The sequence below is a fragment of the Schistocerca piceifrons genome, chromosome 1, assembly GCF_021461385.2.
Source record: "Schistocerca piceifrons isolate TAMUIC-IGC-003096 chromosome 1, iqSchPice1.1, whole genome shotgun sequence".
NCBI classification, from domain to species: Eukaryota; Metazoa; Arthropoda; class Insecta; order Orthoptera; family Acrididae; genus Schistocerca; species Schistocerca piceifrons.
This window is the reverse complement of record NC_060138.1, coordinates 323,677,923-323,701,700: the sequence shown is the minus strand read 5'-3', so window position 1 is coordinate 323,701,700 and position 23,778 is coordinate 323,677,923. Positions and strand designations below refer to the sequence as shown.

At 45.7% G+C, this 23,778-nt stretch overlaps 1 protein-coding gene across 1 annotated transcript in view; it reads right to left on the bottom strand.

Annotated features, from left to right (window-relative positions):
- LOC124786947 (tyrosine-protein kinase Dnt-like) overlaps positions 1–23,778 on the bottom strand; it is a 567,480-nt gene that overhangs the window by 37,652 nt on the left and 506,050 nt on the right. The window lies entirely within an intron of this gene.

Sequence of the window (23,778 nt, the reverse complement as noted above, 5' to 3'; positions counted from 1 at the left end):
GGACGTGCAGACCGCGTGAGACGACGCTTCATCCAGTCCCAAACATGCTCAATGGGGGACAGATCCGGAGATCTTGCTGGCCAGGGTAGTTGACTTACACCTTCTAGAGAACGTTGGGTGGCACGGGATACATGCGGACGTGCATTGTCCTGTTGGAACAGCAAGTTCCCTTGCCGGTCTAGGAATGGTAGAACGATGGGCTCGATGACGGTTTGGATGTACCATGCACTATTCAGTGTCCCCTCGACGATCACCAGTGGTGTACGGCCAGTGTAGGAGATCGCTCCCCACACCATGATGCCGGGTGTTGGCCCTGTGTGCCTCGGTCGTATGCAGTCCTGATTGTGGCGCTCACCTGCACGGCGCCAAACACGCATACGACCATCATTGGACCAAGGCAGAAGCGACTCTCATCGCTGAGGACGACACGTCTCCATTCGTCCCTCCATTCACGCCTGTCGCGACACCACTGGAGGCGGGCTGCACGATGTTGGGGCGTGAGCGGAAGACGGCCTAACGGTGTGCGGGACCGTAGCCCAGCTTCATGGAGACGGTTGCCAATGGTCCTCGCCGATACCCCAGGAGCAACAGTGTCCCTAATTTGCTGGGAAGTGGCGGTGCGGTCCCCTACGGCACTGCGTAGGATCCTACGGTCTTGGCGTGCATCCGTGCGTCGCTGCGGTCCGGTCCCAGGTCGACGGGCACGTGCACCTTCCGCCGACCACTGGCGACAACATCGATGTACTGTGGAGACCTCACGCCCCACGTGTTGAGCAATTCGGCGGTACGTCCACCCGGCCTCCCGCATGCCCACTATACGCCCTCGCTCAAAGTCCGTCAACTGCACATACGGTTCACGTCCACGCTGTCGCGGCATGCTACCAGTGTTAAAGACTGCGATGGAGCTCCGTATGCCACGGCAAACTGGCTGACACTGACGGCGGCGGTGCACATATGCTGCGCAGCTACCGCCATTCGACGGCCAACACCGCGGTTCCTGGTGTGTCCGCTGTGCCGTGCGTGTGATCATTGCTTGTACAGCCCTCTCGCAGTGTCCGGAGCAAGTATGGTGGGTCTGACACACCGGTGTCAATGTGTTCTTTTTTCCATTTCCAGGAGTGTAGTTGGGAATCGTGGCACAATTTTCGTCAATGACTGTCTGTAAAGATCACTTAACACACTTCCGTCCGCGTTCTGACTTAGCGGGTGATGATATTCCGCTTTCCTGTATGCGGTATAAATCTCCTATGAAGTGCCTTTTGAAACACTGCACTTCGGCTCCCTTACTTACTGAAGAACCTACCATACAAGCATCAACGAATCCACTTAGCGTCGGCATAATGTGCCCAAAACTACACAAAACACCGTTCTGACCACGACTGACCCTTGAAGCACACTGAAAACATTACGCAGGTGCCATTCGTGGTCAAATACGAGTCGCACATGCGACTCGCAGTGTGGACGAAAATCATCCGTTTCCTGTAACAAACAAAATTATCAGTAAAGTAAAATTTTACGTGCCCATTCGATAGAGTGGTCCCAGATTAGCCTAGTCCGATATTCACGTTACTTATACACTCTTTGATCAAAAGTATCCGGACACCTGGCTGAAAATGACTTACAAGTTCGTGGCGCCCTCCGTCCGTAATGCTGCAATTCAATGTGGTGTTGGCCCACCCTTAACTTTGATGACAGCTTCCGCTCTCGCAGGCATACGTTCAACCAGGTGCTGGAAGGTTTCTTGGGGAATGGCAGACCATTCATGACGGAGTGCTGCACTGAGGAGGGGTATCGATGTTGGTCGGTGAGGCCTGGCACAAAGTCGGCGTTCCAAAACATCCCGAAGGTGTTCTATGGGATTATGGTCAGGACTCTGTGGAGGCCAGTCCATTACAGGGATGTTATTGTCGTATAACCACTCCGCCACAGGCTGTGCATTATGAACAGGTGCTCGATCGTGTTGAAAGATGCAATCACCATCCTCGAATTGCTCTTCGCAGTGGGAAGCAAGAAGGTGCTTAAAAGATCAATGTAGGCCTGTGCTGTAATAGCGCCACGCAAAACAACAAGGAGTGCAAGCTCCCTCCATGAAACAGAGGACCACACCATAACACCACCGTCTCCGAATTTTACTGTTGGCATTACACACACTGGCAGATGACGTTCACTGGGAATTCGCCATTCCCACACCCTGCCATCGGATCGCCACACTGTGTACCGTGATTCATCACCCCACACAACGTTCTTCCACTGTTCAATCGTCCAATGTTAACATTCCTTGCACCAAGAGAGGCGTCGTTTGGCATTTACCGCCGTGATGTGTGGCTTAAGAGCAGCCGCTCGACCACGAAATCCAAGTTTGCTCACCTCCCTCGCCGGCCGCTGTGGGCGAGCGGTTGTAGGCGCTTCATTCCGGAACCGCGCTGCTGCTACGGTCGCATCCTGCCTCGGGCATGGATGTGTGTGATATCCATAGGTTTGTTAGGTTTAAGTAGTTATAAGTCTAAGGGACTGATGATCTCAGATGTTAAGTCCCATAGTGCTCAGAGCCATTTGAACCATTTTACTATTGTTCGTATTTTGTTGCCGCTGTTGACAGATAAGGGTAACATGGAACCGCTCTATCGGATGCGCACGTAAAATTACGCATTACAAATCACTTTGATTGCAACGGCAAAGGAACCTATGCTTTCCGTCCACACCGGACGTCGCATGAAAGACGTGGTGTGCAGTATTTATTAGGGGCTGACTCTGGCTACATGTTGAAATAACGAAACTGCAAATATCTGCCGAAATAGCAGAGAAAATGCGCCTGACAACTCTTAGGGGAGATACACTGTACGTTGTAACTTCAATATGTTAATCCTGTTGTTATTTTGTGTGATATCATTACATTAGCTGCTTTTAAACCGACTATGCTGTACAGCATTTCACACAATGTTACAATTCATGTAGTTTTTGTTTAAACGCTATATGATACGTGTCAGTAGATCGATATCCCTCTAACTATTTTGACTTCGACCAGATATTGAATCGTAACCAAAGATGTGAAACGTGCCTTATTCTATCTTCCCTTTCGAGTAGCATCAGAATGAACGGAATAATAGGCGCCAGAAAAGAAATTTCTCTCGGCTCAATCTACGGACAGTGGTTCGGTTTGTATGTGCAACTGCAGAGTACGACCTGAGAGAGCTGGCCAGAGGAAGGGGGGAATGTAAAGGTTAAACGCGAGGCAGCTGGTCTGCTGGACGCCGTCCAACTGAGTCTGCTTTACGCGAGGGAGCAGGCGCTGCAAAGTGCGTCCCACGCTGCTCTGCCACGTCTCAGGTGCGGGGCGCGCGCTGTCGGCTACAGAGGCTGAGGATGTGCCAGAGCATGCTACACTACTGGCCATTTAAGTTGCTACACCAAGAAGAAATGCAGATGATAAACGGGTATTGATTGGACAAATATATTATACTAGAACTGACATGTGATTACATTTTTACGCAATTTGGGTGCATAGATCCTGAGAAAACAGTGCCCAGAACAACCACCTCTGGCCGTAATGACGGCCTTGATACGCCTGGGCATTGAGTCAAACAGAGCTCGGATGGCGTGTACAGGTACAGCTGCCCATGCAACTTCAAAACGATACCACAGTTCATCAAGAGTAGTGACTGGCGTATTGTGACGAGCCAGTTGCTCGGCCACCATTGACCAGACGTTTTCAATTGGTGAGAGATCTGAAGAATGTGCTAGCCAGGGCAGCAGTCGAACATTTTCTGTATCCAGAGAGGCCAATACAGGACCTGCAACATGCGGTCGTGCATTATTGTGCTGAAATGTAGGGTTTCGCAGGGATCGAATGAAGGGTAGAGCCACGGGTCGTAACACATCTGAAATGTAACGTCCACTGTTCAAAGTGCCGTCAATGCGAACAAGAGGTGACCGAGACGTGTAACCAGTGGCACCCCATACCATCACGCCGGGTCATACGCCAGTATGGCGATGACGAATACACGCTTCCAATGTGCGTTCACCGCGATGTCGCCAAACACGGATGCGACCATCACGGTGCTGTAAACAGAACCTGGATTCACCCGAAAAAATGACGTTTTGCCATTCATGCATCCAGGTTCGTCGTTGAGTACACCATCGCAGGCGTTCCTGTCCGATGCAGCGTCAATGATAACCGCAGCCATGGTCTCCGAGCTGATAGTCCATGCTGCTGCAAACGTCGTCGAACTGTTCCTGCAGATGGTTGTTGTCTTGCAAACGTCCCCATCTGTTGACTCAGGGATCGAGACGAGGCTGCACGATCCGTTACAGCAGCCATGCGGATAAGATGCCTGTCATCTCATGAGAAATCGGTTGGAAACTTTCCTCATGTCAGCACGTTGTAGGTGTCGCCACCGGCGACAACCTTGTGTGACTGCTCTGAAAAGCTCATCATTCGCATATCACAGCATCTTCTAGCTGTCGGTTAAATGTCGCGTCAGTAGCACGTTATCTTCGTGGTGTAGCAATTTTAATGGCCAGTAGTGTGTAACAGAGAAATTGAAATACCTCTCTTTGCTGACTTGAAAAGTGTATATATCATCTCCTTAGAAATTAATGGCTGCTTTTCTGCGAACGAACAGTCACTGAACTCAGATAAAAAACAAAACGTCTAATTCAGTTGTACGAAGTGCCTGACCACAACATTGAAGTAATAAAAAGCTAAAGCTCCGTCCGCTGGCGTTGCTAGGCCTTTAGGTACCAACTGACCACCATGCTAGTTACAATACTGGTGTGCAAAACGTAAGGCTAGTTTACACGACGTCACTAGGTTGCAGTCAACTGCGCTACCGGCCACCGGGCATGCGCGCCGCGCGTTTGAGCCACTCGTCGGTGAAACAAAATAGTTTCGGCGTGTTCCAACTTTGGCGAGACTAGTTGCATGACTTTTGAGGTTATGTGTGTTTGTAGAGTGTAGACAAACTGAAATATGCAATGAGGAACGGAGAATAATGTTCGGTTTTTGGATATCTATGCTTTGCGTAGGTGTTTGTGGGATTTCAGTGATGCTGATTACAAAAGTAAGCAATATATTGCTGCTCCTGAGACCTTCACGTGCGGTCAGAACACAGAAAGTTTGACAATATCTGAGCTGCAGGGCAACATTTATTGAATTAGAAGCACATATACAACTGAACTGTGAAAAATACAAGCAAATGTAATTCCAGCTGTGGAAATGTTCTCGTCTACATGACTAAAATCCCACCGTTCGAGTTGGCCGACTCTTTTTTTCCAGGAATATTGTTAGCAGGAGGGAAGGCTACATAAATCAAGAAGCTGCCTTCTTTATTCAATATTCATCTATCTAAAACATCGCAGCAGTGCACCTCATTCACATATGTTTGAATTTTGAAATATTACCACTGTACAGATCTATCTTCAAGAGATTAGTCTGCAAACTATTCTCTTCTTGATGCGGCCTATTCGAATAATTACTGCTGTTAATGTTAATGATTATTACTGTTAATGTTACTAATTATTGGTGTTAGTGAAAAAGTGTCATCACCAACTAAATCCGCACCTTATAGCATGCCGAGTGTTCTCGATTGTAACGCACGCAATGTGATATGTAATTTCAGTTCTGGCGTAGTGCGTCATGCATTACAGTATTTTTATTCCTTATCGCAAAATTAACTCTATTTAAAAGATACGTGAACAGTTCTGGTGACATTCTAAGATAATTAAAAGAACTTCCTGCGTCTTCCATTACAAATTAATTCACCAAGGATGCTGAGCAACCGAGCTGACGTCTTTTCTTCATTCAGTGACGAATCGAAACACGTTTATTTTCTTCTTAAGCAGCGATTCCACGAAACAAGCTTTCCAACTCCACCACAGCTCGTGCGACATGCAGCTGCCAAAACTTTCATTTCAGACACGACTCAGCAACCCATGAAACGACGAAACTGAAGAGTATACTGGTTTAGCCGTGTCGACTGTCAAAGACGAAACCATTTGCGTGCATCTCATTCCATGCAACAAGTGGCGCAACCCAATGTCGTCGTGTTAGGCTTTAAGGACGAAAGTAACTTTCGCATGATGTGTCACTGCCAACTAACAGATCTCTGTGAAACTTTGCACACGAACAGGAAGAACTGCTACAGTATAGCACAGATGCTAACTGAAAGAGATACGTAGCCAGATATGACACTTTTATTCAAAGACAATAATTACGCTGAAGTCACTGCGATTCACGATGGTGTCCTGGTCCTTACAAACAGCGGGACATGGTTCTTAATATGATGTATGATCACCACGGATGGCAGCTCGGTTGGCAACTGTGGATGGGCTTTGGCGCATATACACTTAAGTGTCCCGAACGCATACCACATGCTGCTCGATGAAATTTAAGTCGGTGAATGGGCGGGCCAGTCCATTCGCCAAATATCCTCTCGTTCCAAGAGATGCGGTCAAAGTTTGATGCGGTCGCGCACTGTCATCCCCAAAAACAAAGTCAGGACCGAAAGACCGCTGAACAAGACGCACATAAGGAAGGAGCACAGTGACAAAAAAACAATGACCAGCAAGTGTAACTTGTTCAAAGATTTGGAGATCAGTACGCCCTTGCAACATTATGCCTCCCCACACCTTAACGCCTGGACTACCAAAGCAATTATGTTTGACAATAGTTGGCATACCCTCATATGGCGAGAGCAGGGAACACACAATGGACTCACCAACATAGTCGAATACGATGGTTTTGATGCTGCTTGTGTTATGGCCTGGAGAGCTTTAGTGTCACGTTAGCGTACTAACCACCCAATTCTTCAACACGGTACTCATTCCCTAAGTGCGCCTTTTGAGGGGTGCAGTCGGCCCCGACTTCATTTTTATGGATAGCAATGCGCGACTGCATTGAAAAGCGCACGTGGAGGATGGTAAAACTCTAGAAATGAGAAGATACGAGGGCTATTCGGAAAGTAAGGAACGACAGATCGCGAAATGGAAACCACAGTGAAAATCAAAACTGTTTTACAATGAAATGAAGACCCTTAGCTGCTTACAGGCATTGACATACGACAACGGGGACAGATGAAAATGTGTGCCCCGACTGGGACTCGAACCCGGGATCTCCTGCTTACATGGCAGACGCTCTATCCATCTGAGCCACCGAGAACACAAAGGATATCGCGAATGCAGGGATTTCTCTCTGGCACGCCTCCCGCGAAACCCACATTCTCAACGCATTGTCCCGCACTACATTCGTAGTGCACCCGTCCATTAAACTCATTACTCGCGGCGCGTTTCCGATTCCCGCAAGAGTTCGGGCACTGTTTGTGCATTCGCACAGAAGAAGAAGATGGCCAAGTGGCCGGTGAGCCTTAACTATATATTTACTAAGATGGTACATGTTCTTTCGGCAACGCGCCGCGAGTAATGAGTATAATGGGCAGCGGCACTACGAATGTAGTGCGGGACAATACATTGAGAAAGTGGGTTTCGTGGGAAGCGTGCCAGAGATAAATACCTGCAGTCGCACTATCCTCTGTGTTCTCGGAGGCTCAGATGGATAGAGCGTCTGCCATGTAAGCAGGAGCTCCCGCGTTCAAGTCCCGGTCGGGGCACACATTTTCATCTGTCCCCGTTGACGTATGTCAATGCATGTAACAAGCTAAGGGTCTTCATTTCATTGTAATTTCATTCTAACGAGCTACTTGGTCACCGATAGTATCTGTTCTTTCGGACATGTTCGAAAGAACAGATACCATCTTAGCAAAACTGTTTTATTTCCAACAGTTAGCAACAACTTCCAGCTACTTATCTCCATAGTCGCCCATCCGAATTAGACGTTTGTCGTAGCGTTGCGCCAACTTTCCAATACCCTCGTTATAGAAGGCAGCCGCCAGTGCTTTCCGCCAATTCCCTACGCTGGCCTACAGCTCGTTGTCTGTGGTAAAATGTCTTCGTAGCCAGTGGTTCCTGTGAGCAGAGATGAAACTCAGAAGTAGACAATTACGAGCTGTATTGTGGGTAATCAAACGTTTTCAATTGAAAACGATGCAGGAGCATCTTCATTGCCCCTGCAGAACGCGGCTGAGAATTCTCGTCCAAGGATACCGAGCAGCATACATAGCACACGTCCGTTGGGCATTCTGATCACAACAGCCATACACCAACACGATATCGACCTTTCCGCAATTGAAAACTGTCCGTTTTAACACGGGTAATGTATCACGAAGCAAATACCGTCCGCACTGGCGGAATGTTACGTGATACCGCGTACTTATACGTTTGTGACTATTACAGCGCCATCTATGACAAAGCGAAAAAGGTGGTCCAACTAAAAGATTCATATTTCTTTACGTACTACACGAATATGTAATAGAAGTGTGGGTTCCTATTCAAAAAAACGCAGTTGATATCCGTTTGACCTATGGCAGCGCCATCTAGCGGGCCAACCATAGCGCCATCTGGTTTCCCCCTTCAAGATGGACGAGTTTCGTTCTCTGTAGTTTTTTCGTTTGATGCCTATTTCGTGAGATATTTCGCCCGGTCTCTATCAATGGACCACTCCATATATATACGGGGTATTACAAAAAGGTGCGGCCAAACTTTCAGGAAACATTGCTCACACACAAAGAAAGAAAATATGTTATGTGGACATGTGTCCGGAAACGCTTACTTTCCATGTTAGAGCTCATTTTATTACTTCTCTTCAAATCACATTAATCATGGAATGGAAACACACAGCAACAGAACTTACCAGCGTGACTTCAAACACTTTGTTACAGGAAATGTTCAAAACGTCCTCCGTTAGCGAGGATACATGCATCCACCCTCCGTCGCATGGAATCCCTGATGCGCTGATGCAGCCCTGGAGAATGGCGTATTGTATCACAGCCGTCCACAATACGAGCACGAAGAGTCTCTACATTTGGTACCGGGGTTACGTAGACAAGAACTTTCAAATGCCCCCATAAATGAAAGTCAAGAGGGTTGAGGTCAGGAGAGCGTGGAGGCCATGGAATTGGTCCGCCTCTACCAATCCATCGGTCACCGAATCTGTTGTTGAGAAGCGTACGAACACTTCGACTGAAATGTGCAGGAGCTCCATCGTGCATGAACCACATGTTGTGTCGTACTTGTAAAGGCACATGTTCTAGCAGCACAGGTAGAGTATCCCGTATGAAATCATACCGTGCTCCATTGAGCGTATGTGGACGAAACTAAAATGAGCTCTAACATGGAAATTAAGCGTTTCCGCACATGTCCACATAACATCTTTTCTTTATTTGTGTGTGAGGAATGTTTCCTGAAAGTTTGGCCGTACCTTTTTGTAACACCGTGTGTGTGTTTGTTTAAGAAAGAGAGAATGAAGATAATTAAGTATGTTTCACTGTAGTTTTAAAAAGGTAGTAATAATAACCTGAAGTTTCCGTGTGAATGTTGAGCATGTGGCCACGTTTTTCACTGAGGGATAAAGCACTGGCAAGGTAGGTCTGGGACATCCGGCGTATCATACAACTCACTGACCTTTCTGCATGAAATGTCACATGTCAACAAGAATATGTGTTAGTTCTGCCGGTGCGGGAGAGGGGAGATGTTCTTACGAATTCCAGAGGAGCCACCAAAAAAAATCACAGAACGTCACATACACGTGTCAGGAAGCCACGCCGCTACACGGCTGCTGTGAACGTGGCATCCACGTGGAATGCCAATGAGGGCATCTCATACACGACAGGGCTGCGCGCTGCCGAGGATGTTCCTTCACTCCGCTGAGGATACACAGAAATCTTATTTGGTAGTATGACGAATATAATCGTGTGTTGTGAAATATGAAACACACATTTCCACCGAATTTATAGTATAGGATATTTGCCAATTAAAGACTACATTGAAACTTACCATGGCAATCTTTAGAACTTGAGATTTTTTTCAGATAATTGTGACGCATACCGTAAGTGTGGTAGACAATCCATGAAGAGTTGAGATATGATGTCGGGGGTAGTGGCAAGCTTAATGTGAAATTCATGTAACGTCGTATGTCAAAACATGTAAAAACTGTCTTCGGATGCTGCCTGCAACGGGCAGTGTCATTGATGCGAAGAGATCAGAAAGATCAGTTCTGCCGGCCGAAGTGACCGAGCGGTTCTAGGCGCTTCAGTCTGGAAGCGCGCGATCGCTTCGGTCGCAGGTTCGAATCCTGCCTCGGGCATGGATGTGTGTGATGTCCTTAGGTTAGTTAGGTTTAAGTAGTTCTAAGTTCTAGGGGACTGATGACCACAGCAGTTAAGTCCCATAGTGCTCAGAGCCTTTTGAACCAGATCAGTTCTGCTGTGACGGCTTCCAATAATGGATTCTTACCAGCACCTGGCTTAAGGGTCGCATGGAAAGGTCTAACGGTTCATACAGTTAGAACCATTCTGAATAGAGAGATATCCTTTACGAATTGGACAGCACTTTACACCTACGATTTATTGTTTTGTGAACACTGTGACCGCAATGCGTTGTTCGCTGGAGTCTTTTTGCGCTGGCCTGATGTACTGTTGGGTATTTTTATCAGTGTGCTGTAGTCAGATTGGGCAGTGTTTCACATTTGAGTTCTTTATTTTTTTTCTTCCGACAGATGTAGTTGTCATTATACGCAATTATCATTACTGGGCTAGTAAGGCTCTGGACATTTATGCTGAAGACGGAAGGTGGTAGTTCAGTGCGGCTTGTCGGTGACTTCCGTTGGTGGTCCTTTCCGATGCATGTCTAAAACGTATCTAAAGATACTGCAAAATCGTGTATGTCCACTGCAAAATCGTGTATGTCCAGTAATTGCTTAGTGGGGTCATACTGCGCAGTTTACTTCATACAGTATGGTGCACTCGCACACTTCTCAAATGAAGTTCGTAAGTCGTTGCACAAAAGTTTCCAAGGACTATGGGTTGCGCCGGCCGGGGTGACCGAGCTGTTCTAGGCGCTACAGTCTGGAACCGCGCGACGCTACAGTCGCAGGTTCGAATCCTGCCTCGGGCATGGATGTGTGTGATGTCCTTAGGTTAGTTAGGTTTAAGTAGTTCTAAGTTCTAGGGACTGATGACCTCAGAGGTTAAGTCTCATAGTTCTCAGAGCCATTTGAACCATTTCTGACTATGGGTTGCGGTGTCTTGTCCCTCATACGAATGTCCGAATCACAATCCAAACCAACCATCCTTTGACTTTTTCGTTTCGAGATAGGAAAATGAAGAGGAATTACTTGAAAAAATGAAGAAAAATCTAGGTCAGCATGGGTGCATTTATATAAAGTAGTCTCCATCCTCTTTCCATCAAAAACTGTTATGCGGCTTTCGGTTAATTATAGTAGTTTACAGTTACTTATTAATAAAGGAAAAAATTCCGTAATATGAATTCGTGATCATAAAGTAATTTAAGAATAATACCGTCTAGATGGCTTAAGTCTATCTTTCATTATGTTGTTTCACATAAGTTTCGGCTCATGTCATCTTTAAACCCAAACTTAAAAGTTTCTGAAATATAGTCCTGTCCCAATACACGGTAAATGCTAGTCGAACCAAAGAACCTGTTATCAGTGCGAAATGGCAGTTTCGCCAAGGTTTATTTGCTTCACTGGCACGCAAATTTAAGACTGCTTCACCACGTCTGCAGACACCTCCACCTGCTTCAGAACCTAAAGACAGAACGGTAACTCAACTGAAATAGCCAGTAGAGTTTATTTGGTGTATCAACTGTTTCTCCCAAGTATGTCGGCTGGTCTTCTTTCGCCACCGAAGTCGACATTTAACTCTGACGTCAATGGCCTCATTGAACCCAGCAGTTCTAAATGGTGTCATTAGTTGACAGATGATGCACTTGCACCACAGAGGCAAGAGAGAAGTCTATAAACTTCACCTGCTAAATACTGCATTCTCCCTCTTCGCCACGACACCTCCATCTCTCTCTCTCTCTCTCTCTCTCTCTCTCTCTCTCTACCACATCATAAACTTCCACTCCGCCTTCTCTATCTCACTGCCAACTCATTATACCTTCCCCTACTTTGCACTCGTTCGCTACCTTGTAGTCATCTTTGAGCCCTGCCCCCCGCCCCCTTTATGCTTCATCACAATGCACATCTCATTTAAGATCAAAACATTATAGGACATGCTTAAACTCATTCTTAGAAATGTGTACTGTCAATGACTGGAAATATTACATAATAACAGTTCCAGTTCCACTAGACGTTTGAGATTAATTACAACTATCGGTGGCTATAATTTCTTGGCGGTACAAGCACACTGTTGATATCACAGTTTTTCTGAGAGTGGACAAAAATATGGAAACAAAAAACGCAACACATTACCACCCCTTCATTCGTATTCAATCTGTATATTGAGCAAGCAGTAAAGGAAACAAAAGAACAATGCGGAGTAGGTATTAAAATCCATGGAGAAGAAATAAAAACTTTGAGGTTCGCCGATGACATTGTAATTCTATCAGACACAGCAAAGGACCTGGAAGAGCAGTTGAGCGGAATGGATAGTGTCTTGAAAGGAGGATATAAGATGAACATCAAATAAAGCAAAACGAGGATAATGGAATGTCGTCGAATTAAATCCGGTGATGCTGAGGAAATTAGATTAGGAAATGAGACACTTAAAGTAGTAAAGGAGTTTTGCTATATGGGGAGCAAAAAAACTGACGATGGTCGAAGTAGAGAGTATATAAAATGTAGACTGGCAATGGCAAGGAAAGCGTTTCTGAAGAAGAGAAATTTGTTAACATCGAGTACAGATTTAAGTGTCAGGAAGTCGTTTCTGAAAGCATCTGTATGGAGTGTAGCCATGTGTGGAAGTGAAACATGGACGATAAATAGTTTGGACAAGAAGAGAATAGCTTTCTAAATGTGGTGCTACAGAAGAATGCTGAAGATTAGATGGGTAGATCACATAACTAATGAGGAGGTATTGAATAGAATTGGGGAGAAGAGGAGTTTGTGGCGCAACTTGACTAGACGAAGGGATCGGTTGGTAGGACATGTTCTGAGGCATCAAGGGATCACCAATTTAGTATTGAAGGGCACCGTGGAGGGTAACACCCTGTATATACCCGATACGGTGTCCCTTGAAACACCAAACAGTTCGGCAACCTTGGTTACGGAAGCACCCACCACATGGACACCAACAAGTATCCCAAGTTCGGACTCACTTAGGTCCGACACAAAGCACTCTAGGATTGGTGGCTGAAACTTCACATACATAAGTCCATTACTGACGATAAATCTTTGTCTTAGGCCTACATGAAATACGCAACCTAAGATATATTCTGCATAATCACTCGCGATATCGTTCGGTCTGAGTTACATTCTTTCTCATGCCTCTGACTCTCTGGCCGCACACTCGACAGACTCCGCCATACTAGGGATGACGGTTACCGCTGAAAAAAAAAAAAAAACGGTTTTCAGTTATATCGTTTTTTTCCATGACAATTAAACCTGACTGTTAAAACCGGTTTCTGAAACAATCGATTTTCGACTTTCTGTTCCAGTTATTTACTGTAATAAACGTAGAAATCGAACAAAGATTGAAAAATTTCGTCTCTCTCAGTTTCCAGATAACATAGAATCAAAATATTATATTGAATAGGCAAACAAAAGGAAACTCTGTTCGTCCATCGTTCGCTTCCTCGAAAGTGTTAAGTGGTTGAATACTACAAAAAATCACCAATTTTTTGAAACTCTGCTCGGAAACCACATTTTAACCGGGGATCTTACCACTATTTCGGCATTACGAGAAGTCAGTGCTAAAGAGTGAAAACTTAAGAGTCAAGAACCCTGTTTTAAGCGTTCACTTGACCATCTTCAAGGACTGCATGCAGATAAAGACATGATTATGTAGACACAGGCACGAGATCAGCTATTTTCTATTTTTATTGCTTACTATGAATGAACTGTTGTCACGTCTTCAATTTATTGCTGTTACCAAAATTTTCTTCCTTTTCCATTATTTCACAGAAATAGCAGACAAATCTCTAATCGTTTAAAGCAAATGAAGTACTGTACCTGATTATTACGTCACTTCGCTATAAATTTTTAACATGTTGCAGCCCTGACAGTAACTGATAAATTAATACGTCAAAGATCCGCCTCAGTTGCGAAAAGTTACTGGTCTTTACCCAGGTTTCAGCTAGAGTAATCTAGCCTTCTTCAGAAGCATAAAATAAACGAATACATGCAAGAATAAGACACGGTCAAACATAAAAAGCTTAAGTACCGTGGTATCATGTCAAGCTACGTTACTTAGCTGAGGAACAGCCCCGGCCCCACTTCATGTAAATAGTCGGTAACCGCAAATGCTTCGTTAACATATTTTCAGTCTAGGTTTGGTGCCATTCCGCAATAAGGCGGATATGCAGCGACGACAGTAGGAAACTACCATACAGACCAGGTAGGGTAAGTCTTGCACAGTGCACGTTCGCGGGTACTTTAAGCCACGACACATGGCAACAGCGAAATTACTGTCTCAGCAATATTGTACCAATGCTTATGCCACGTGTTTGTTAATCATTTCTGTTGGCACTGTTATTAAAATAGCACTGATCGCTCTTCCTACTTTCTATAATAACGCAATATTTCAAACCACTGCAAATTTTACGAATAAAAATTACTACTTTTTTCTAAAAAAAAAAAGGTTTTATTATATATGGCTAATTGATATTTCGATTTTTTACTCCGTTATTAGTAGGAAATAAAAATCGCCTGTTATAACCGAAACCAAAGAAGCACCGAAAAATACCTGTTATTCAGAACTAAAATACCGGCATCAGTTTTAGCCGATCGGTTTTTCCTATACGTACTCCGCACTGTTCACTCAAACAGTGCGTATCGCCTGCACTAGCCGTTCTGAAGTTCAGAGAGAACCAACAGCGTAAGAAAGTCTACACCACCCTGGCTGTGGTATGGGCTAAGCCCACAAACTCCAGGCGCTGGGACATCCACATGGAACTCTTATTGAACAGCCTATAGCAGAGTGAAGAGGTGCTACAGGTGATAGCCTAGCGGATGACTTCCTCACGTTGGTTGGCGGCCGTAGCCGCGAAGATATTGAGCCAAAGATAGAAAGGGTTATGGAAAAACTACAACTATAGTGCCGAAATACGAAAATGACAATTTCACCAAATAAGTCAGCATATCTCTTACTAAAAGGACAACTTGTAAGGATTCCAACAGTGAGGGTTCGCCAGTTGTTCGGCGAGGAGAGGCGCGCTATTTGGGAGTCATCATTGATGAAAGGTGGAACATTGAATAGTACATCGAAACCGTAACCCAAAGAGCCCTGGAAGTACTCAATAACCTCATTTCCATTGGTCATAAAAGATTCCATGTTCGCCTCATTTAATGAAATTATACCATATTAAAGTCAGGTGGGACAGGAAATCTCCAAGTGGAGTCCTGTTGGTAATAATGGGGCTCTGCACTCTTGACATTAAAATCAGAAAGTAGGCAGCATGGTTTGGGCTAAGAAGGGGGTAGTTGGAAGAACAGGGGACATTCTGGGCGTTCGGGCTGGGGATAAGAGTGCGATTAGGAGACGACGTGAAGAGCTATGGCAGGAATCATGGGCAGCTGATGACACTGGCCGAAGAACATTCCATCTTCTACTAGACGTGAAAGAACGGTTAGGCATGAGATACTTCGAGCCAACATGGGGACTGTTCCACTTCCTCACTAGTCATGTGCTCCATCCGACATAGCTATGTCGGTTTGGGAGGAGGACTACGCCTTTGTGTGACTGTGGTGCATCGGAGGATAGTCCCAACCATGGGGTTTACGAGTGCCCCCTTTAAAATGATGGCCGGCCGGTGTGGCCGAGCGGTTCTAGGCGCTTCAGTCTGGAACCGCGCGACCGCTACGTCGCAGGTTCAAATCCTGCCTCGGGCATGGATGTGTGTGATGGATGTCCTTAGGTTAGTTAGGTTTAAGTACTAGGGGACTGATGACCTCATTCTCTGCCTCGTGATGACTGGGTGTTGTGTGATGTCCTTAGGTTAGTTAGGTTTTAATTAGTTCTAAGTTCTAGGGGACTGATGACCATAGATGTTTAGTCCCATAGTGCTCAGAGCCATCTGAACCATTTGAACTGATGACCTCAGCAGTTAAGTCCCATAGTGCTCACAGCTATTTGAACCTTTTTTTTTTTTTTTTTTAAATGATGTAGCAGGCGCGCTACGACTTCAACTACCAAACAACAACACGTACACACTACTGAGACGAAAGGATACATTTTGAACATGAAACAACCTAGCGAACGAGGTATCACGAAAAGTTTTATCGGAATATCTGAGGGACAATCGTGATAAGTAACAAATAACCAAATGCGTCCCAGTACCCCAATCACGTAGCGCCTGTGCGTGGATAGGTCGACTACCATTACAGTAGGAATCCGCCACGTGCAGGACTATGGACAGTGGGGTGCAACAACACTGAACCAAGACAAGCACCGAAATTGACGTAGGCTAGATTCTTAGTAAGTAGAACTTAGAATTAGGGAACAAAAAATAGGAACCTGCAGCGATATTCAAGTTATCTTTGGCATGCCTAGTGTAAAGGGCACGCTCATCGGGATTAGCTCGGTGGGCAAGGACGCGCAGTAGGTTTATACACTTGACTGACACACCTGTGACGCTGCGGGCAGTGAAGAGGTTTAGTCACTAAGCACACCATTAGAATAAGTAGAGTAGTATTAATTGTAAACAAATTGCCCATTGTAACACTACTGTAGCTCACCTGTAACCTTGTAAATTAGCTGCTAACAATATTGCAACAGAATGAGATTTTCACTCTGCAGCGGAGTGTGCGCTGATATGAAACTTCCTGGCAGATTAAAACCGTGTGCCCGACCGTGACTCGAGCTCGGGACCTTTGCCTTTCGCGAGCAAGTGCTCTACCATCTGAGCTACCGAAGCACGACTCACGCCCGGTACTCAAAGTTTGGAAGGTAGGAGACGAGGTACTGGCAGAAGTAAAGCTGTGAGTACCGGGCGTGAGTCGTGCTTCGGTAGCTCAGATGGTAGAGCACTTGCCCGCGAAAGGCAAAGGTCCCGAGTTCGAGTCTTGGTCGGGCACACGGTTTTAATCTGCCAGGAAGTTTCAATATCGCAACAATTAAGGACCCACTAATTATGTGAGGTGGCGGGTTGTACATGTGTAATACAAAGATGGGAGAAAAAAAAAAAAAAAAAAAAAAAAAAACCTCCAGGAGTTGCGGCCAAACAAATGAAGAATTCGAGGATCATCCATCCGATTATATGACTCAGATAAATCATTTTCATTACCGATTACGCCAGTGAGCGACATGCAAACGGACAGTCTGCCAGTCTTCTGATACAGACACTCTGCCACTGTAGATGTTGCAACATATGGCGCCTACGTGCTCGTTAACGTCAGGTCGAGGATATAATAATGCGTACCTACCGTACGGCTATCCCACTGTTTTTCTAGAGTGTTGAACACAGCCAGTATAATGCCTGTATAATGCGAAGGATCCGCTGTGTGCGCCTGCTGCATCGACATCAGCGCCAGCGCACATCGGATCCCGGCACGGTCGCCAGACACAGCTGGGCGCCGTGTGCTGTGCGCTGCCCGCCCACACGTCTTCTTTCTCGCTTTGTGAGCGCACCGTTTATTACCTCTTGTCCGCAACAGCCAGCGCCAGCCGAACGTGACGAGCGCAACGTGCAGTTTGATAAAAACAAATAACACACTCCGGTCGGAACAGCGACGCCGAGGCAGGGGTGTGTCTGTTCGCTAAGCAGCATGACAGTTCCTAGCGAAACAACAATTACACTGGTCAAATGCTCTCGGGCAGCGATACATTGAACGGCTATACATCAGTCAGCCTGGTGCAGTATTCGCTGTACTCTGCACAGTATTTGCTATCTGGACTTCGTAATAATTTATTTCCTCCAGTCGTCAGGATCTTAAGCAGCTTCGGTATCCGATACAAGTAAATTCAACGAGGAGCTTTGCGTATTAAGTTCATCGAGGTTTTTCCCGTTTTTAAACAAGAACTGAGTCTTTGACTTGGAGTACTATAGCTCAACAGATACAAATTCAATTGTAATTTTACGATGGAAGAGGGGATGAACTTATGTTTTGTTTGTGTGTTGGCGATGGGTTGGGGTACTTTTATAGAATGAGGAGGTAGTGGTCTGGTTAATAGTGACCTGCCTCCTGGAGACACGGTCAGTGTCCTGGTCAGCCGGCCGAAGTGGCCGTGCGGTTAAAGGCGCTGCAGTCTGGAACCGCAAGGCCGCTACGGTCGCAGGTTCGAATCCTGCCTCGGGCATGGATGTTTGTGATGTCCTTAGGTTAGTTAGGTTTAACTAGTTCTAAGTTCTAGGGGACTAATGACCTCAGCAGTTGAGTCCCATAGTGCTCAGAGCCATTTTTTTGTCCTGGTCGGACCAACTTGTTCAGACAAGTGGTCAACAATAATCAATTAGCTAGCAATGTCAACAGCATCATTATCATCTCAACTTCTAGGGATCAGGCTCACTGCCAACTTGTTGAGACGAAGCGGCCAAAAATAATCAACTAGCCAGCAATGTCAACAGCATCATCATCATCTCAACTTCTAGGGATTAGGCCTCTTCAAAGATTATTGTTGAGCCCATCACATTTTGGGTCTACCAGAGCTTTTACTTCCTCTTGGGCTGTATGTCAATCGTTACTCCGCCAAACTTTCTTCTGGCATTCTGCCCAGATGTTCATTCCATATGTTTCTATATTTATCTATTGTGTTGATTATCCCATCAACATTCAGTTTATCTTTAATTTGTTCATTCCTAGTTCCATCGTTGCGTATGGAAGATCAGACTGGGAAAGATCATATTGAAACTCACTAACCAGTTGTGTAGCATGTATGTATGGCTAATTGATATTTCGATTTTTTACTCTGTTATTAGTAAAAAATAAAAAACACCTGTTATAAGCGAAACCAAAGAAGTACCGAAAACTACCGGTTATTCAGAACTAAAATACCGGTATCAGTTTTAACCGATCGGTTTTTTCTATACCTACTCCACACTGTTTGCTCAAACAGTGCCTATCGCCCACGCTACCCGTTGTGCAGTTCAAAGAGAACCAACGGCGGAAGAAAGTCTATGCCGCCCTGACCGATAAATAGACGTTCTGTATGGTTTTCAAAGCAATCTTGTACCATTCTTTCTACAAAATAGTGGCAAGTTCGGATAATGATGATGGAGGTGGATGCTGATCACACACCCTTCTCCCCAAAGTTGACAACAAAAGCTCAATAATATTGAGATCTAGCGACTGTGGTGACAAACGGAGATGCGACAATTCATCCTCATGATCACAAAAGTCCTACACGTTGCGAGGTGTGTGAATAGGGACCCTGCCGACTTGGAACATGGCATGACTATTCGGGAACAAACACTGTAACATGGTATGGACCTTATACGTCAAAATAGTCACATAATCATTGACAGTAATGCAACCTTGCAGAGTAACCATGGGGCCCATGTAATATTACGATATGGCTGCCCAAATCAGCACCGGACCTTCGCCATATTTCATTTTTGGGACGTAAACTTTCCAGATAGTTGGAAAAAGTGTGGAACAAGACTAGCCCGACCAAATGAGTTTCTTCAATTGATCCACAGTCCAGATTTCATGGATTCGACACCTCGTTTTCCTGTTACAGGTATTTGCATCACCGATGAATGGTTTTGGAATTCCAGCTCGCTCTAAAATTTCCTGTTTACGGAACTCCCTCGATCTTGGTTTGGTGCCAACAGGGCTCGAGATGCGACATCCAGTTCTGCAATGATTTTTGCAGCGGTCGTCCTCGTATTTTTCATCACACTCACAACCCTGTTCAACGACCGTCTGTCACGATCACTCAACACACACTTTCGTCCGCATTGTGACTTAGTGGATGATGTTTTTCGTTTTTCCCTGTAAGCGGTGCCTCTTAGAACACCAAACGTGCTTGGTTACGAAGCACCCACTAAACGAGCACCAACAATTTTCCCACGTTCCAGTTCACTCAGCTTCGACATATATCACTTACAACCACACAGAACATCGTTCCGCACGCAACTGACACATGCAACGTAATGGGGGCATTGCACAAGCGCAGTTAGTGGTCCAATACCATAGTGCAATCTGCAGGATTAGCTAGTATCTGCATTTACATTCAAGCATGAATTTCTCGGGATGTTTCCATGATTCTGTCCAATCCCTCCACACATAGACTGTCTGATATCCGGTGGAAGTTTGCCCCCAACAGCCCCCTTCTTTCCTATATTGCCTGCTATAGCATGTCTTAGGACGTGTGCTCTGACTGCTACTTCCTGCTGGTAAGAGAGTTCCTTGCATTTCTTATTTTGCTTAGCTGCTTTGTTTTTGAGACATTTTTGGCTCTGAGCACTATGGGACTTAACATCTGTGGTCATCAGTCTCCTAGATCTTAGAACTACTTAAACCTAACTAACCTAAGGACATCACACACATCCATGTCCGAGGCAGGATTCGAACCTGCGAAAGTAGCGGTCACACGGTTCCAGACTGAAGCGCCTAGAACCGCACGGCCACACAGACCGGCTGAGACATTTCTGTTAGACATTTCAACTGCCTCCTGTTTCTTCTTCCCAGTACCTGCTTCACGTTCATACAATGTTTTGTTCCAGATTCTCAGTTTCAGAACAGTGGAACGAACAACCACAGTAGCGACGTAATATTTCTACAAACGGAGTATTCTTTGCTCCTGGGACAGAGAATTCGACAGCACGCTTGTTGTTACTTATTTTGAAATTAATGCCATTGAACTAAGGAGATTAGAGAATCGGGCTGGTAGGAGTTTTAAGACTACGTATCGATCGCGAAACTCGTGACAACTGAAGAAGATAACTACCGATATGACTGCCACGTGCAAACTGTGATGAAGAAATTAGTTTCAGGATAGAAAAAATTGTACTTTGCACTTCTTTCGTGGCAGTTTGACCTTCACAGAGCTCGGTTTTCCTTTCAGCTTCCTGGGACCTCTAACTTCGGCCAGAAAGCACATTGTGCTTCAGAGGTGAGAAATGTCTGGAAAGAAGACACTACAACGACGCCCGTGCAGATACATGCTGCAGTACAGACGGCAGGTGGCAGCACTAGCAGTGGAGGGTATATAAAGCTTGTCTGGGGGATGAGGAAAACAGTGCAGTCGTTGTGGCAATACAGAAACGGAGCGATCTACCTGACGTGCAAAAGGACATGATCGTTGGCTTTCGGGCTAAGAGTGTGAGCGTTTCCGAAAGGCCTAAGTTTGTAAATTGTTCCCCTGCCGACGGCCGCGGTGGCCGAGGGGTTCTAGGCGCTTCAGTCCGGAACCGCGCGACTGCTACGGTCGCAGGTTCGAATCCTGTCTCGGGCATGGATGTGTGTGATGTCCTTAGGTTAGTTAGCTTTAAGTAGTTCTAAGTTCTAGGGGACTGATGACCTCATATGTTAAGTCCCATAGTGCTCAGAGCCATTTTTTTGTTCCCCTGCCGCCCAGGTTAAAGCATACCGTGCATGGAAAAATGCCGCTATCCTAAAAACTGGCGCCGAGGCAATTGTAGCGCATCGCAGGCCATAGATGAAAGGGGTAAAGGACGGCTGCGGAGATGTGTACGGGTGAATAGCCGTGCAACTGTTGAGCAACAGAGCCCCGGTCGCCAGACGAACTAATGGGCTGCCAACAGCGTGTCGCCAGCGTCCGTCCATCGGACGTTGCTGTATATGGGCGTCCGCAGCACCGCGCGTGATTCATGCACCCACGCTGACTGCTATTCATGGGCGACGAAGACTGGAATTTGCACGATAATAACGCAACTGGACGTCTGCTGAGTGGCGCTAGGTATCCTCTTCAGGTGAATCACGTTTTATGCTCCATCGGACAGACGGCCGTTGGCGTATATGGACCTCCAGCAATCGTCGAAAGGGTCGAGGCCGGAGGAGGGAGCTTTATATTCTGGTGGAAGTTTCCGTGGCATTCCCTGGGTGATATCTACATCTACGTACATACTCCGCAATCCACCATACGGTGCGCGGCGGAGGGTATCTCGTACCACAACTAGCATCTTGTCTCCCTGTTCCACTCCCAAACAGAACGAGGGAAAAATGACCGCCTATATGCCTCCGTACGAGCCCTAATCTCTCTTATCTTATCTTGGTGGTCTTTCCGCGAAATGTAAGTTGGCGGCAGTAAAATTGTACTGCAGTCAGCCTCAAATGATGGTTCTCTAAATTTCCTCAGTATCAATTCACGAAATGAACGCCTCCTTTCCTCTAGAGACTCCCACCCGAGTTCCTGAACCATTTCCGTAACACTCGCGTGATGATCAAACCCACCAGTAACACATATAGCAGCCCGCCTCTGAATTGCTTCTATGTCCTCCCTCAATCCGACCTGATAGGGATCCCAAACGCTCGAGCAGTACTCAAGAATAGGTCGTATTAGCGTTTTATAAGCGGTCTCCTTTACAGATGAACCACATCTTCCCAAAATTCTACCAATGAACCGAAGACGACTATCCGCCTTCCCCACAAGTGCCATTACATGCTTGTCCCACTCCATATTGCTCTGCAATGTTACACCCAAATATTTAATCGATGTGACTGTGTCAAGCGCTACACTACTAATGGAGTATTCAAACATTACGGGATTCTTTTTCCTATTCATCTGCATTAATTTACATTTATCCATATTTAGAGTTAGCTGCCATTCTTTACACCAAGTCTGTCCAAGTCATCTTGTATCCTCCTACAGTCACTCAACGACGACACCTTTCCGCACACCACAGTATCATCAGCAAACAGCCGCACATTGCTATCCACCCTATCCAAAAGATCATTTATGTAGATAGAAAACAACAGCAGACCTACCACACTTCCCTGGGGCACTCCAGATGATACCCTCGTCTCCGATAAACACTCACCATCGAGGACAACGTACTGGGTTCTATTACTTAAGAATCGTTCTGAAAGGCGCAACGGATCAATACAAGTATGCATCTACCCTTTGGGACCATACCAACCCCTACTTGCAGTTTCTTTCTTCCTCGGTATCGTGGCATCTACCAGCAGGACACTGCAACATGTCACACAGCTCGGAGAGTACGTGCGTCGATCAAAAAGCACCAGAATGTGAGAATAATGAAAAACTCGCGAGACGCGCATGCGATGTAGTTTAGGTTATTTTTGTAGGCCAATTAGAGATAATTCAGACACAAAGGAATTACAGACATTGACTGCAAGTGGGCACTGATTTAAATCGATGGAGAAGGTTGAAAAATTTTAGCGGATCGGTATTCGAAGCTGGGTCTCCTTTACTAGGCAGATGCGCTGATCACTGCACTATCCGGAAACTGATCATTGCAATCGCAGGGACTACCCTAGCACGCCTCCTATCAGACCCAGATTTTCAACCTATTGACACACTACGAATGTAGTGCCCCTTGCCCTTTATCCTCATTGCTCACGGCATTTCACCGATTCCCATAAGAGTTAAGAGACTGGTGTGCATCCGCACTGGAGACGACATTGATCATCCTGACCTTAATTAATCAGAGATAGTTCTTGATTTGATAGACCACAAGCGTCTTTTAATAAACATTGTAAACAGTTATCGTTTACACTCTGTAGATTGAACAGTATAGGTGGAAGACTGCATGCTTGCCTTATACACTTTCAAAATTCGTGCACATGCTTCTTGGTCTTCCGTTTTTATTTTTCCCCTCTAGCTCTTGTACCTGTTATGTACA